Genomic DNA, 14,674 nt, shown 5'->3' with positions numbered 1-14,674 from the left:
AAAGGAGATTTAGAGAAACGTGTATAATGACTGTTTTATAGTTTTACAAGAACCATAAGAAAAAAACGCAAAAACTCGTGTATATAGAGAAGTTTCTTACATACCAAAATGCTAAAACAAATAAATAACACTTTTAATTGAGAAACAGAACTACCTTACCAAATGTGTGTATATTGAGTGTTTTCCACAATCTTAGTTACGTAAATCCCAAATTACATGCGAAACTAGCTTTATGTGGGAAAAAAAATGACATTATCAGAAAAAGTGTCTTTTGAGTGTTTTTGAGCATGATATGCAACAAAGCTCTAAAAAGCAGAATAATCACATTATATAGGAATAAAACCAACTTTTAAGAAGAACTTGCCTTTAAGTGTTTTTAACTCCTTACATACCAAAACGCTAAAACGCATGCAAAACACCCTTTATGGAGAAACAGAATAATGTTACCAAAGACATGTATTATGAGTGTTTTTGATAATGTTACCTATAAAAACGCTTAAATACATGCAAAGAACCCTATGTCTGTGAAACGAAAGGACATTACGAAAATCGTGTATTATGATTGTTTTTAAGTTCCTTAAGTACCAAAAAACTAAAAACCACAAATAGAGAAAAAATAAATAACTAAAAAAATAGATTTTTTTTTTTTTGTTATTCATCTACATAGGTATGAAGATGCCAAAATTCAGGCAAAATTCAGGGAAATTATGTAAAAAAACATTATATAAAAAAATTTTTGCTTTTTTTCCGGAATTATGTACCAAACCCAGAAGAGCAGCCAAAGCCACCTATATGGGGAAATTACACGACTTTACCAGAAATCTGTCTTTTGAGTGTTTTTCAGCAATTTCAACAATATTACTGAAAACGTGTCTTTTTAGTGATATACGAAGAAAAACGCTAAAACGGATGCAAACCAACCAATATGTAGAAATAGAATAACATTACCAAAAAGATATATTTTGAGTGTTTTTCAGCTTCTTACCTAAAAAAAAATGCGAAAGTGGATGGAAAGCACTCTATATTGGGAAACAAAAGAACATTACGAAAAACGTATATAATGAGTGTTTTATAGTTTCACACGAACTACAAGGCAAAAAACGCAAAAACTCGTGTATATAGAGAAGTTTCATACATACCAAAATGCTGAAATGCATGAATAACACATTTAATTGAGGAACAGAACTACCTTAACAAATGTGTGTATTTTGAGTGTTTTTCACATTCTTAGTTACGAAAATCCCAAATTACATGCGAAACTAGCTTTATGTGAGAGAAAAAAAAAATGATATTACCAGAAAAGTGTCTTTTGAGTGTTTTTGAGCGTGATATGCAACAAAGCACTAAAAAGCAGAACAATCACATTACATGGGAATAAAACCAACTTTTACGAAGAACTTGCCTATAAGTGTTTTTAACTCTTTACATACCAAAACGCTAAAAAGCATGCAAAACACCCTTTATGTAGAAACAGAGTAACATTACCAAAAAACATGTATTTTGAGTGTTTTTGATCATGTTATTTATAAAAACGCTTAAATACATGCAAAGAACCTTATGTTTGGGAAACAAAAGGACATTACGAGAAACGTGTATTATGAGTGCTTTTTTAGTTCCTTAAGTACCAAAAAAGCTAAAACTCACAAATAACACTCTTTATAGAGAAAAAAAATATAAAATAAAATAATCTTTTTTTTTTGTTATTCATCTTCATAGGTACTAAGATGCCAAAATTCTGGCAATATTCTTTCGGAATCGAAAACAAAATTACTGAAAACGTGTCTTTTCGGTGTTTTACGTAGAAAAACGCTAAAACGGATGCAAACCAACCAATATGAAGAAATAGAATAACATTACCAAAAAGGTATATTTTGAGTGTTTTTGAGCTTGTTACCTACAAAAAACGCGAAAATGGATGCAAAGCACTCAATATTGGGAAAGAAAAGGACATTACGAAAAACATGTATAATGAGTGACTTATTATTTTCGGGCAAAAGAACTTGTGGTTCACAAGAACCACAAGGCAAAAAACGCAAAAACTCTTGTATATAAAGAAGTTTCTTATATACCAAAATGCTGAAACTCATGAATAACAATCTTAATTGAGAAACAGAACAACATTACCAAATGCATGTATTTTGAGTGTTTTTTTTATCACATTCTTAGTTAGCAAAACCGTAAATAGCATGCGAAACTAGCTTTATGTGGGAAAAAATTACATTACCAGAAGTGTCTTTTGAGTGTTTTTGAGCGTGTTAGGCAATAAAGCACTAAAAAGCAGGGCAATCATATTACATTGGAATAAAACCAACTTTTACCAAGAATTTCCCTTGAAATGTTTTTCTGCTCCTTACATAGCAAATCGCTAAAACGCATGCAAAACACTCCTTTCTGGAGAAGCAGAATAAAATTACTAAAAACAAGTGTTTTTGAGTGTTTTTGATCATGTTACCTATAAAAATGCTTAAATACATGCAAAGGTCCCTATATTTGGGAAACGAAAGGACATTACGAGAAATGCGTATTATGAATGTTTTTAAGTTCATTAAGTACCAAAATGTTAAAACATACAAATAACACTCTTTATACATAAAAAAAAATAAAAAAATAGCTTTTTTATTTTTTTGTTATTGATGTTCATAGGTACCAAGATGCCAACATTCTGCCAAAATTCAGGGAAATTATGTGGAAAAAAGAACATTATTAAAAAAGTTAATTTTACCTTTTTTTCGGAGTTATATAGCAAACCATAAAGTGTATGCAAAGCTACTACCTATTTGAGAAAATTTAACGACTTTACACGAAACCTGTCTTTTGAGTGTTTTTTCCGCATGTTAGGCACCAAAACGATAGATAATATGAAAGTCACTCTATATGGAAATCCAAAACAAAATTACTGAAAATGTGTCTTTTAAAAGATTTACGTAGAAAAACGCTAAAACGGATGCAAACCAACCAATATGAAAAAAATAGAATAATATTACCAAAAAAGTATATTTTGTGTGTTTTTGAGCTTGTTACATGAAGAAAAAAAAAACGCAAAAATGGATGCAAATCACTGTATATTAGGAAAAAGAAGGACATAACGAGAAAAGTGTATAATGAGTGTTTTATAGATTCACCAGAATCACAAAGCAAAAAACGAAAAAACTCGTCTGTGTGGAGAAGTTTCTAAGATACCAAAATGCTAAAACTCATGAATAACACTCTTAATAAAAAAACAGAGCAACCTTACTAAATTCGTGTATTTTGAGTGTTTTTTTACATTCTTAGTTACCAACACCCCAAATTCCATAGGAAACTAGCTTTATGTGGGAAAAAAATGACATTACCAGAAAAGTGTCTTTGAAAAAAAAAAAAAGACATTACCAGAAAAGTATCTTTGAGTGTTTTTGAGCGTATTAGGCAATAAAGCACTAAAAAGCAGGGCAATCACATTACATGGGAATAAAACCAACTTTTACGAAGAACTTGCCTTTTAGTGTTTTTGACACACATTTAGTAAGGTTGTTCTGTTTCTCAATTAAGAGAGTCATTTATGAGTTTCAGCATTTTGGTATCTAGGAAACATCTCCATATAAACGAGTTTTTGCGTTTTTTGCCTTGTGGTTTTTTTTAATTATAAAACATTCATTATACACTTTTCTCGCAATGTCCCTTTGCTTCCCAATATAGAGTGCTTTCTATCAATTTTTGCGTTTTTTTGTAGGTAACAAGCTCAAAAACACTCAAAATATACATTTTTGGTAATGTTTTTCTGCTTCTTGATATTGGTTGGTTTGCATCAGTTTTAGCGTTTTTCTACGTAAAACACTGAGAAGACACGTTTTCAGTAATTTTCTTTTGGATTCCCACATAAAGTGAGTTCCTCATTATTTATCGTTTTCGTGCCTAACATGCTGAAAAACACTCAAAAGACAGATTTCTGGTGAGGTCTTTAATTTCCTCATATGCGAGGCCTTGCATGTCTTTTGAGTGTTTTTGATCGTGTTACGCAATAAAGCACTAAAAGAAAGGGCAATCACATTAAATAGGAATAAAACCAAATTTTACCAAGAACTTGCCTTTAAGTGTTTTTGAGCTCCTTACATACCAAAACGCTAAAACGCATGCAAAATACATTTTATGGAGAAACAGAATAATATAACCAAATACATGTATTTTGAATGTTTTTGATCATGTTATCTATAAAAACGCTTAAATACATGCGAAGAACCTTATGTTTGGGAAACGAAAGGACATTACGAGAAACGTGTATTATGAGTGTTTTTTAAGTTCCTTCAGTACCTAAAAACTAAAACCCCAAATAACACTCTTTATTTAGAAAAAAATAATAAACAAAAAAAAAGGGATTTTTTTTTTTTGTTTTTCATCCTTATAGGTACCCTGATGCCAATATGCTGCCAAAATTCAGGGAATTTATGTGGAAAAAAGAATATTATCAAAAAGGTTAATTATAGCGGATTGTTATGTACCAAACCCTAAAGTGCATGCAAAGCCACCTATATAGGGAAGTTAAACGACTACCAGAAGTCAGTCAATATGTGAATCTAAAACAAAATTACTGAAAACGTGTCTTTTCAGTGTTTACGTAGAAAAACGCTAAAGCAGATGCAAATCAACCTATATGATGATATACAATAACATTACCAAAAAGATATATTTTGAGTGTTTTTGAGCTTGTTACCAAAAAAAATGCAAAAATGGATGTAAAGCATATTAGGAAACAAAAGGACATTACGAGAAACGTGTATAATGAGCGTTTTATAGTTTAAAAAAAAACACAAGGCAATTAACGCAAAAACTCGTGTATATAGAGAAATTTCTTACATACCGAAATGATGAAATGCATGAATAACACTTTTAATCGATAAACAGAACTACCTTACCAAATTGTGTATTTTGAGTGTTTTACACATTCTTAGTTACGAAAATGCTAAATTACATGCGAAACTACCTTCATGTGGGGAAAAAAAATGACATTACCAAAAAAGTGTCTTTTAGTGTTTTTGAGCGTGATATGGAGCAAAGCACTAAAAAGCAGAACAATCACATTACATGGGAATAAAACCATCTTAACAAAGAACTTGCCTTTAAGTGTTTTTTAACTCGTTACATACCAAATTGCTAAAACGCATGCAAAACACCCTTTATGAAGAAACAGAATAACATTACCAAAAACATGTATTTTGAGTGTTTTTGATAATGTAACCTATATAAACGCTTAAATACATGTAAAGAACCCTATGTGTGTATAACAAAAGAACATTACGAAAATCGTGTACTATGAGTGATTTAAAGTTTCTTAAGTACCAAAAAGCTAAAACCCACAAAGAACACTCTTTATAGAGAGAAATTTTTTTTTTTTTGTTATTCATCTTCATAGGTACCGAGATGCCAAAATTCTGGGAAAATTCATGGAAATTTTGTAAAAAAAAATCATTTAAAAAAATAATTTTAGCTTTTTTTCTGGAGTAATGTACAAATCCTGAAGTGCATGCAAATCCACCTATATGAGGAAATTACACGACTTTACCAGAAACCTGTCTTTTGAGTGTTTTCAGCAATTTCAACAATATTACTGAAAACGTGTCTTTTCAGTGATTTACGTAGAAAAACGCTAAAACGGATGTAAACCAACCAATATGAAGAAATAGAATAACATTACCAAAAATAAATATTTTGATGTCTTTTTGAGCTTGTTACCTTCAAAAAATGAAAAAATGAATGGAAAGCACTTTATATTGGCAAAGAAAAGGACATTACGAGAAACGTGTATGAGTGTTTTATAGTTTGACAAGAACCACAAGGTAAAAAACTCAAAAACTCGTGAACATAAAGAAGTTTTTTACATACCAAAAAGCTGAAACTAATGAATAACAATTTTTATTTTGAAACAGAAATACCTTACCAAATGTGTGTATTAGACAAGTTTCTTACATACCAAAATGCTGAAACTCATGACTAACACTTTTAATTAAGAAATAGAACAACCTTACTAAATGCCTGTGTTTTGAGTTTCTTTCATATTCTTAGTTACCAAAACCCCAAATTCCATGCAAAACTAGCTTTATATGGAAAAAAAAATGATATTATCAGAAAAGTGCTTTTTGAGTGTTTTTGAGCGTGTTAGGCAATAAAGCACTAAAAAACAGGGCAATCACATTAAATGGGAATAAAAACAACTTTTACAAAAAACTTGCCTTTAAGTGTTTTTGAGCTCATTACATACCAAAACGCTAAAACGCATGCAAAACACCTTTTATGGAGAAACAGAATAAAATTACCAAAAAACATATATTTTGAGTGTTTTTGATCATGTTATCTATAAAAGCGCTTAAATACATACAAAGAACCTTATGTTTTCGAAACGAAAGGACATTACGAGAAATGTGTATTATAGGTGTTTTTAAGTTCCTTAAGTACCAAAAAGTTAAAACCCACAAATAACACTCTTTATTTAGAAAAAAAAGTACGAAAATAAAAAAATAGGAGTTTTTTTTTGTTATTCATCTTCATAGGTACCGAGATGCCAAATTCTAGGAAAATTCACTTCTATTATATGATAAGAGAAAATAAAAAAAAAAAAAGTTAATTTTAGCTTTTTTTCGGACTGTTATGTACCAAACCCTAAAGTGCATCCAAAGACTCCTATATGAGGAAATTAAACGACCTTACCAGAAATCTGTTTTTTGAGTGTTTTTCAGCATGTCAGGCACCAAAATAATAAATAATAAGGAACTTACTCTATATGAGAATCCAAAACAAAATTGCTGAAAACGTGTCTTTTCAGTGTTTTACATAGAAAAACGCTAAAACGGATGGAAACCAACCAATATCAAGAAATAGAAAAACATTATCAAAAAGGTATATTTTGAGTGTTTTTCAGCTTGTTACCTACAAAAAAGCGAAAATTGATGCAAAGCACTCTATATTAGAAAACAAAAGGACTTTGCAAGAAAAGTGTATAATGATTTTTTTATAGTTCAAAAGAACCAAAAGGCAAAAAACACAAAAACTCGTGTATATGGAGAAGGTTCCTAGATACCAAAATGCTGAAACTCATGAATAGCACACTTAATTGAGAACAGAACAACCTTACTGAATGCGTGTATTTTGAGTGCTTTTCACATTCTCAGTTACCAAAACCCCAAATTGCATGCGAAACCACCTTTATGTGAGAAAAAAATGACATTACCAGAAAAGTGTCTTTTAAGTGTTTTTGAGCGTGATAGGCAAAAAAAACACAAAAAAGCAGGGCAATTATATTACATTAGAATAACACCAATTTATAACAAAAACTTGCCTTTAAGTGTTTTTGAGCTCATATACCAAACCGCTAAAACGCATGCAAAACAAACTTTATGGAGAAACAGAATAACATTACCAAAAACATGTATTTTTAGTGTTTTTGATCATGTTAACTATAAAAACGCTTAAATACATGCAAAGAACATTATGTTTGGGAAACAAAACGACATTACGAGAAACGTGTATTATGAGTGTTTTTTTAGGTTTCTTAAGTACCAAAAAACCAACAAATAACACTTTATTTAGAAAATAAAAAAAAAAAAAAAATAAAAGAAATAGGAATTTTTTATTTTTTTTTTTTTGTTATTCATCTTCATAGGTACCGAAGTGCCGAAACTCTGGGAAAAATCAGGGCAATCATATGATAAAAGAATATTATCAAAAAAGTTAATTTCAGCTTTTTTTTCGGACTGTTATGTACCAAACCTTTAAAGTGATTGCAAAGCCTCCTATATGAGGAAATTAAACGACCTTACTAGAAATTTGTGTTTTGAGTGTTTTTTTGCATGTTAGGCACCAAAACGATAAATAATAAGGAACTCACTCTATATGGGAATCCAAAACAAAGTTACTGAAAACGTGTCTTCTCAGTGTTTTACGTAGAAAAACGCTAAAACAGATGCAAAGCAACCAATATCAAAAAATAGAAAAACGTTACTAAAAAGGTATATTTTGAGTGTTTTTGAGCTTGTTACCAACAAAAAACGCGAAAATTGATGCAAAGCACTCTATATTGGGAAACAAAAGGATATTGCAAGAAAAGTGTATAATGAGTGTTTTATAGTTGAAAAGAACCACAAGGCAAAAAACGCAAAATCTCGTGTATGTGGAGAGGTTTCCTAGATACCAAAATGCTAAAACTCATGTATAACACTCCTAATTGGGAAACAGAACAACATTAATAGATGCGTGTATTTTGAGTGTTTTTCACATTCTTAGTTACCAAAATCCCAAATTGCATGCGAAAATAGATTTGTGGGGAAAAAAAAAAAAGACTAACAGAAAAGTGTCTTTTGAGTGTTTTTGAGCGTGATAGGCAATAAAGCACTAAAAAAGGAGGGCAATCACACTACACTGGAGGAAAACAAATTTTTACCAAGAACTTGCCTTTAAGTGTTTTTGAGCTCCTTATATACCAAAACACTAAAACGCATGCAAAACACTCTTTATGATGAAACAGAATAACATTACCAAAAACATGTATTTTGAGTGTTTTTGATCATGTTACCAATAAAACGCTTAAATACATGCAAAGAACACTATTTTTTGGAAATGAAAGGAGATTACGAGAAACATGTATTAAGAGTGTTTTTATGTTCATTAATTACCAAAAAGCTAAAAGCCACAAATAACACTCTTTATGAGAATCAATAAATAAATAAAAAAAATATACGATATTTTTTTTCCTTCTTATTCATCTTCACAGGTACCGAGATGCCAAAATTCGGGCAAAATTCAGGAAATTATGTGAAATAAGAAAATTATAAAAAAAAGTTAAATTTAGCTTTTTTTTTGGACTGTTATGTACCAAACCCCTAAAGTGCATGTAAAGCCACCTATATGGGGAAATTAAACGTTTTTGCCAGAAAATGCTCTTATGAGTATTTTTCAACATGTTTGGAACCAACACGATAAATAACATGGAAGTCAATCTATATGGGAATCCAAAACAAATTACTAAAAACGTGTTTTTTTCGGTGTTTTACGTAGAAAAACGCTAACACGGATGCAAACCAACCAATATGAAGAAATAATATAATATTACCAAAAAGGTGTATTTTAAGTGTTTTTGAAATTGTTACCTACAAAAAACGCGAAAATGGATGGAAAGCACTCTATATTGGGAAGGAGAAGGACATTACGAGAAACGTGTATAATGAGTGTTTTGTAGTTTCACAAGAACTACAAGGCAAAAAACGCAAAAACTCGTGTATATAGAAAAGTTTCTTACATTCCAAAGTGCTGAAACTCATGAGCAACACTCTTAATTGAGAAACAGAACAATCTTACTAAATGCGTGTATTTTGAGTGCTTTTCACATCCTTAGTTACCAAAACCCGAAATTCCATGCGAAACCAGCTTTATGTGGGAAAAAAATGACATTACCAGAAAAATGTATTTTGAGTGTTTTTGAGAGTGTTAGGCAATAAAGCACTAAAAATCAAGGAAATCACATAACATTGGAATAAAACCATTTTTTAACAAGAACTTGTTTTTAAGTGTTTTTGGGCTCCTTATATACCAAAACACTAAAATGCATGCAAAATACACTTTATGGTGAAACAGAATAACATGTATTTTGATTGTTTTTTTCCATGTTACCAAAAAAAAGCTTAAATACATGCAAAGAACCCTATTTTTGGAAAAAGAAAGGACATTACGAGAAACGTGTATTATAAGTGTTTTTAAGTTCATTAAGTACGAAAAAGCTAAAAGCCACAAATTACACTCTTTATTGAGAAAAAATAAATAAATAAATGAAAAAATACGATATATTTTTTTATTCTTATTCATCTTCATAGGTAACGAAGTGTCAAAATTCGGGCAAAGTTCATTAAATTATATGAAATAAGAAAATTATCAAAAAAGTTAAATTTAGCTTTTTTTTCGGACTGTTATGTACCAAACCCCTAAAAAGCATGCAAAGCCACCTATATGGGAAAATTAAACGTCTTTGCCAGAAAACGGTCTTTTGAGTGTTTTTCAGCATGTTAGGAACCAACACGATAAAACACAAGAAAGTCAATCTATATGGGAATCCAAGACAAAATTAATGAAAACGTGTCTTTTCGGTGTTTTACGTAGAAAACGCTAAAACGGATGCAAAACAACCAAAATGAAGATATAGAATAACATTACCATAAAGGTATATTTTGAGTATTTTTGAAATTGTTACCTACAAAAAACGCAAAAATGGATGGAAAGCACTCTATATTGGGAAGCAAAAAGCACCAAAAAGCATGTTAGGCACAAAAACGATAAATAATATAAAAGTCACTCTATATGGAAATCCAGAACAAAATTACTGGAAACGTCTCTTTTAAAAGATTTACGTAGAAAAACGCGAAAACGGATGCAAACCAACTAATATGAAGAAATAGAATAACATTACCAAAAAAATATATTTTGTGTTTTCTTGAGCTTGTTACATAAAAAAAACGCGAAAATGGATGCAAAGCAATCTATATAAGGGAAAAAAAAGACATAACGAGAAACGTGTATAATGAGTGTTTTATAGTTTCACCAGAATCACAAGGCAAAAAACGCAAAAACTCGACTGTATGGAGAAGTTTCTAAGATACCAAAATACTGAAACTCATGAATAACACTCTTTATCAAGAAACAGAACAACCTTACTAAATGCGGATATTTTGAATTTTTTTACATTCTTAGTTACCAAAACCCCAAATCCCATGCTAAACTAGCTTTATGTGGGAAAAAAATTAAATTACCGGAAAAGTGTCTTTGAGTGTTTTTGAGCATGTTAGGCAATAAAGCACTAAAAAGCAGCGCAATCACATTACATGAGAATAAAACCAACTTTTACGGAGAACTTGACTTTTAGTGTTTTTGACACGCATTTAGTAAGGTTGCTCTGTTTCTCAATTAAGAGTGTTATTCATTAGTTTCAGCATATACACGAGTTTTTGCGTTTTTTTGCCTTGTGGTTTTTTTCAACTATAAAACATTCATTATACACTTTTCTCGCATTGTTCCTTTGTTTCCCAATATAGAGTGCTTTGTATCCATTTTCGCGTTTTTTTTGTAGCTAACAAGCTCAAAAACACTCAAAATATACGTTTTTGGTAATGTTTTTTCTGCTTCTTGATTTTGCTTGGTTTGTATCACTTTTAGCGTTTTTCTACGTAAAACACTGAGAAGACACGTTTTCAGTAATTTTCTTTTGGATTCCCACATAGAGTGAGTTCCTTATTATTTATCGTTTTGGTGCCTAACATGCTGAAAAACACTCAAAAGACAGATTTCTGGTAAGGTCTTTAATTTCTTCATATGGTTTTTCTTCATAATTTTCCTCACATGGCTTTGCTAGTCTTTTCAGTGTTTTTTGAGCGTGTTACGCAATAAAGCACTAAAAAACAGGGCAATCACATTACATGGGAATAAAACCAAATTTTACCACGAACTTGCCTTTAAGTTTTTTTGAGCTCCTTACATACCAAAACGCTAAAACGCATGCAAAATACATTTTATGAAGAAACAGAATAACATTACAAAATACATGTATTTTGAGTGTTTTTGATAATGTTATCTATAAAAACGCTTAAATACATGCAAAGGACCTTATGTTTGGGAAACGAAAGGACATTACGAGAAACGTGTATTATGAGTGATTTTTATGATCCTTCAGTAACAAAATGCTAAAACCCACAAATAACACTAGAATAGAATAAGTAAATAAAAAAAATAAAACAATAGGATTTTTTTTTTATTATTCATCTTCATAGGTACCGAGATGCCAAAATTCTGCTAAAATTCAGGGAATTTATGTGGAAAAAAGAACATTATCATAAAAGTTAATTATAGCTTTTTTTTTCGGATTGTTATGTACCAAACCCTAAAGTGCAGGTAAAGCCACCTATATAGGGAAGTTAAACGACTTTACCAGAAACCTGTCTTTTCAGTGTTTTCAGCATGTTAGGCACCAAAACAATAAATAATATGGAAGTCAGTCAATATGTGAATTAAAAAGAAAATTACTGATAACGTGTCTTTTCAGTGTTTTACGTAGAAACACGCTAAAGCGCATACAAACCATCCTATATGAAGAAATAGATTAACATTACCAAAAAGATATATTTTGAGTGTTTTTGAGCTTGTTACATACAAAAAATGCAAAAATGGATGTGAAGCACTCTATACATTACGAGAAACGTGTATTATGAGGGTTTTTTTAAGTTCCTTAAGTACCAAAAAGCTAAAACACACAAATAAAACTCTTTAATTAGAAAAAAAAAATAAATAAATAAATAAAATAAATAGTTTTTTTTTTTGTTATTCATCTTCATAGGTACAGAGATGCCAAAATTCTAGGAAAAATCAGGGCAATCATGTGATAAAAGAATATTATCAAAAAACTTAATTTCAGCTTTTTTTTTCGGACTGTTATGTACCAAACCCTAAAGTGCATGCAAAGCCTCCTTTATGAGGAAATTAAACGACCTTACCAGAAATCTGTGTTTTGAGTGTTTTTTAGCATGTTAGGCACCAAAACGATAAATAATAAGGAACTCAATCTATATGGGAATCCAAAAACAAAGTTACTGAAAACGTGTCTTCTCAGTATTTTACGTAGAAAAACGTTAAAACGGATGGAAACCAACCAATATCAAGAAATAGAAAAACTTTACGAAAAAGGTAGAATTTGAGTGTTTTTGAGCTTTTTACCTAAAAAAAAACGCGGAAATTGATGCAAGGCACTCTATATTTGGAAAGAAAAGGACATTGCAAGAAAAGTGTATAATGAGTGTTTTATAGTTCAAAAGAACCACAAAGCAAAAAACGCAAAAACTTGTGAATATGGAGAGATTTCCTAGATACCAAAATGCTGAAACTCATGAATAACACTCTTAATCGAGAAACAGAACAACATTACTAAATGCGTGTATCTTGAATGCCTTTCACATTCTTAGTTACCAAAACCCCAAATTGCATGCGAAACCACCTTTATGTCAGAAAAAAATGACATTACCAGAAAATTTCTTTTAAGTGTTTTTGAGCGTGATAGGCAATAAAGCACTAAAAAGCAGGGCAATTATATTACATTGGAATAACACCAATTTATACCAAAAACTTGCTTTTAAGTGTTTTTAAGCTCCTTATATACAAAACTGCTAAAACGCATGGAAAACACACTTTATGGAGAAATAAAATAACATTACCAAAAACATGTATTTTAAGTGTTTTTTGATACATGCAAAGAACATTATGTTTGGGAAACAAAAGGACATTACGAGAGACGTGTATTATGAGTGTTTTTAAGTTCCTTAAGTACCAAAAAGCTAAAACCCAAAAATAACACTCTTTATTTAGAAAATAAAAAAAAATAAAAAAAATGAAAAAAAATAGGAATTTTTTTTTTTTTGTTATTTATTTTCATAGGTACCGAGATGCCAAAAAATTAAACGACCTTACCAGATATCTGTGTTTTGAGTGTTTTTAGCACATTAGGCACCAAAACGATAAATAATAACCCAAACCCAAAACAAAGTTACTGAAAACGTGTCTTCTCAGTGTTTTACGTAGAAAAACGCTAAAACAAATGCAAAGCAACCAATACCAAAAAATAGAAAAACGTTACTAAAAAGGTATATTTTTTGTGTTTTTGAGCTTGTTACCTACAAAAAAACGCGAAAATTGATGCAAAGCACTCTATATTGGGAAACAAAAGGACATTGCAAGAAAAGTGTATAATGAGTGTTTTATAGTTCAAAAGAACCACAAGACAAAAAATGCAAAATCTCGTGTATATGGAGAGGTTTCCTAGATACCAAAATGCTAAAACTCATGTATAACACTCTTAATTGTGAAACAGAACAACCTTACTAAATGCGTGAATTTTGGGTGCTTTTAACATTCTTAGTTACCAAAACCCCAAATTGCATGCGAAAATAAATTGTGGGAAAAAAATGACTTTACCAGAAAAGTGTCTTTTGAGTGTTTTTGAGCGTGATAGGCAATAAAGCACTAAAAAAGGAGGGCAATCACATTACATTGGAGTAAAACGAATTTTTACCAAGAACTTGCCTTTAAGTGTTTTTCAGCTCCTTATATACCAAAACACTAAAATGCATGCAAAACACACTTTATGGTGAAACAGAATAACATTACCAGAAACATGTAGTTTGAGTGTTTTTGATCATGTTACCAATAAAAATGCTTAAATACATGGAAAGAACACTATTTTTAGGAAACGAAAGGAGATTACGAGAAACGTGTATTATGAGTGTTTTTAAGTTCATTAATTACCAAAAAGCTAAAAGCCACAAATAACACTCTTTATTGAGAAACAATAAATAAATAAAAAAAATACGATATTTTTTTTTCTTTCTTATTCATCTTCACAGGTATCGATATGCCAAAATTCGGGCAAAATTCAGGAAATTATGTAATATAAGATCATTATCAAAAAAGTTAAATTTAGCTTTTTTTTCTGACTGTTATGTACCAAACCCCTAAAGTGCATGCAAAGCCACCTATAAGGGGAAATTAAACGTGTTTCCCAGAAAACGGTCTTATAAGTGTTTTTTCAGCATCTTAGGAACCAACACGATAAATAACATGAAAGTCAATCTTTATGGGAATCCAAAAGAAAATTACTAAAAACGTGTCTTCTCGGTGTTTT

The sequence above is a fragment of the Scylla paramamosain genome, chromosome 36, assembly GCF_035594125.1.
Source record: "Scylla paramamosain isolate STU-SP2022 chromosome 36, ASM3559412v1, whole genome shotgun sequence".
NCBI classification, from domain to species: Eukaryota; Metazoa; Arthropoda; class Malacostraca; order Decapoda; family Portunidae; genus Scylla; species Scylla paramamosain.
This window is presented reverse-complemented; position numbering follows the sequence as displayed.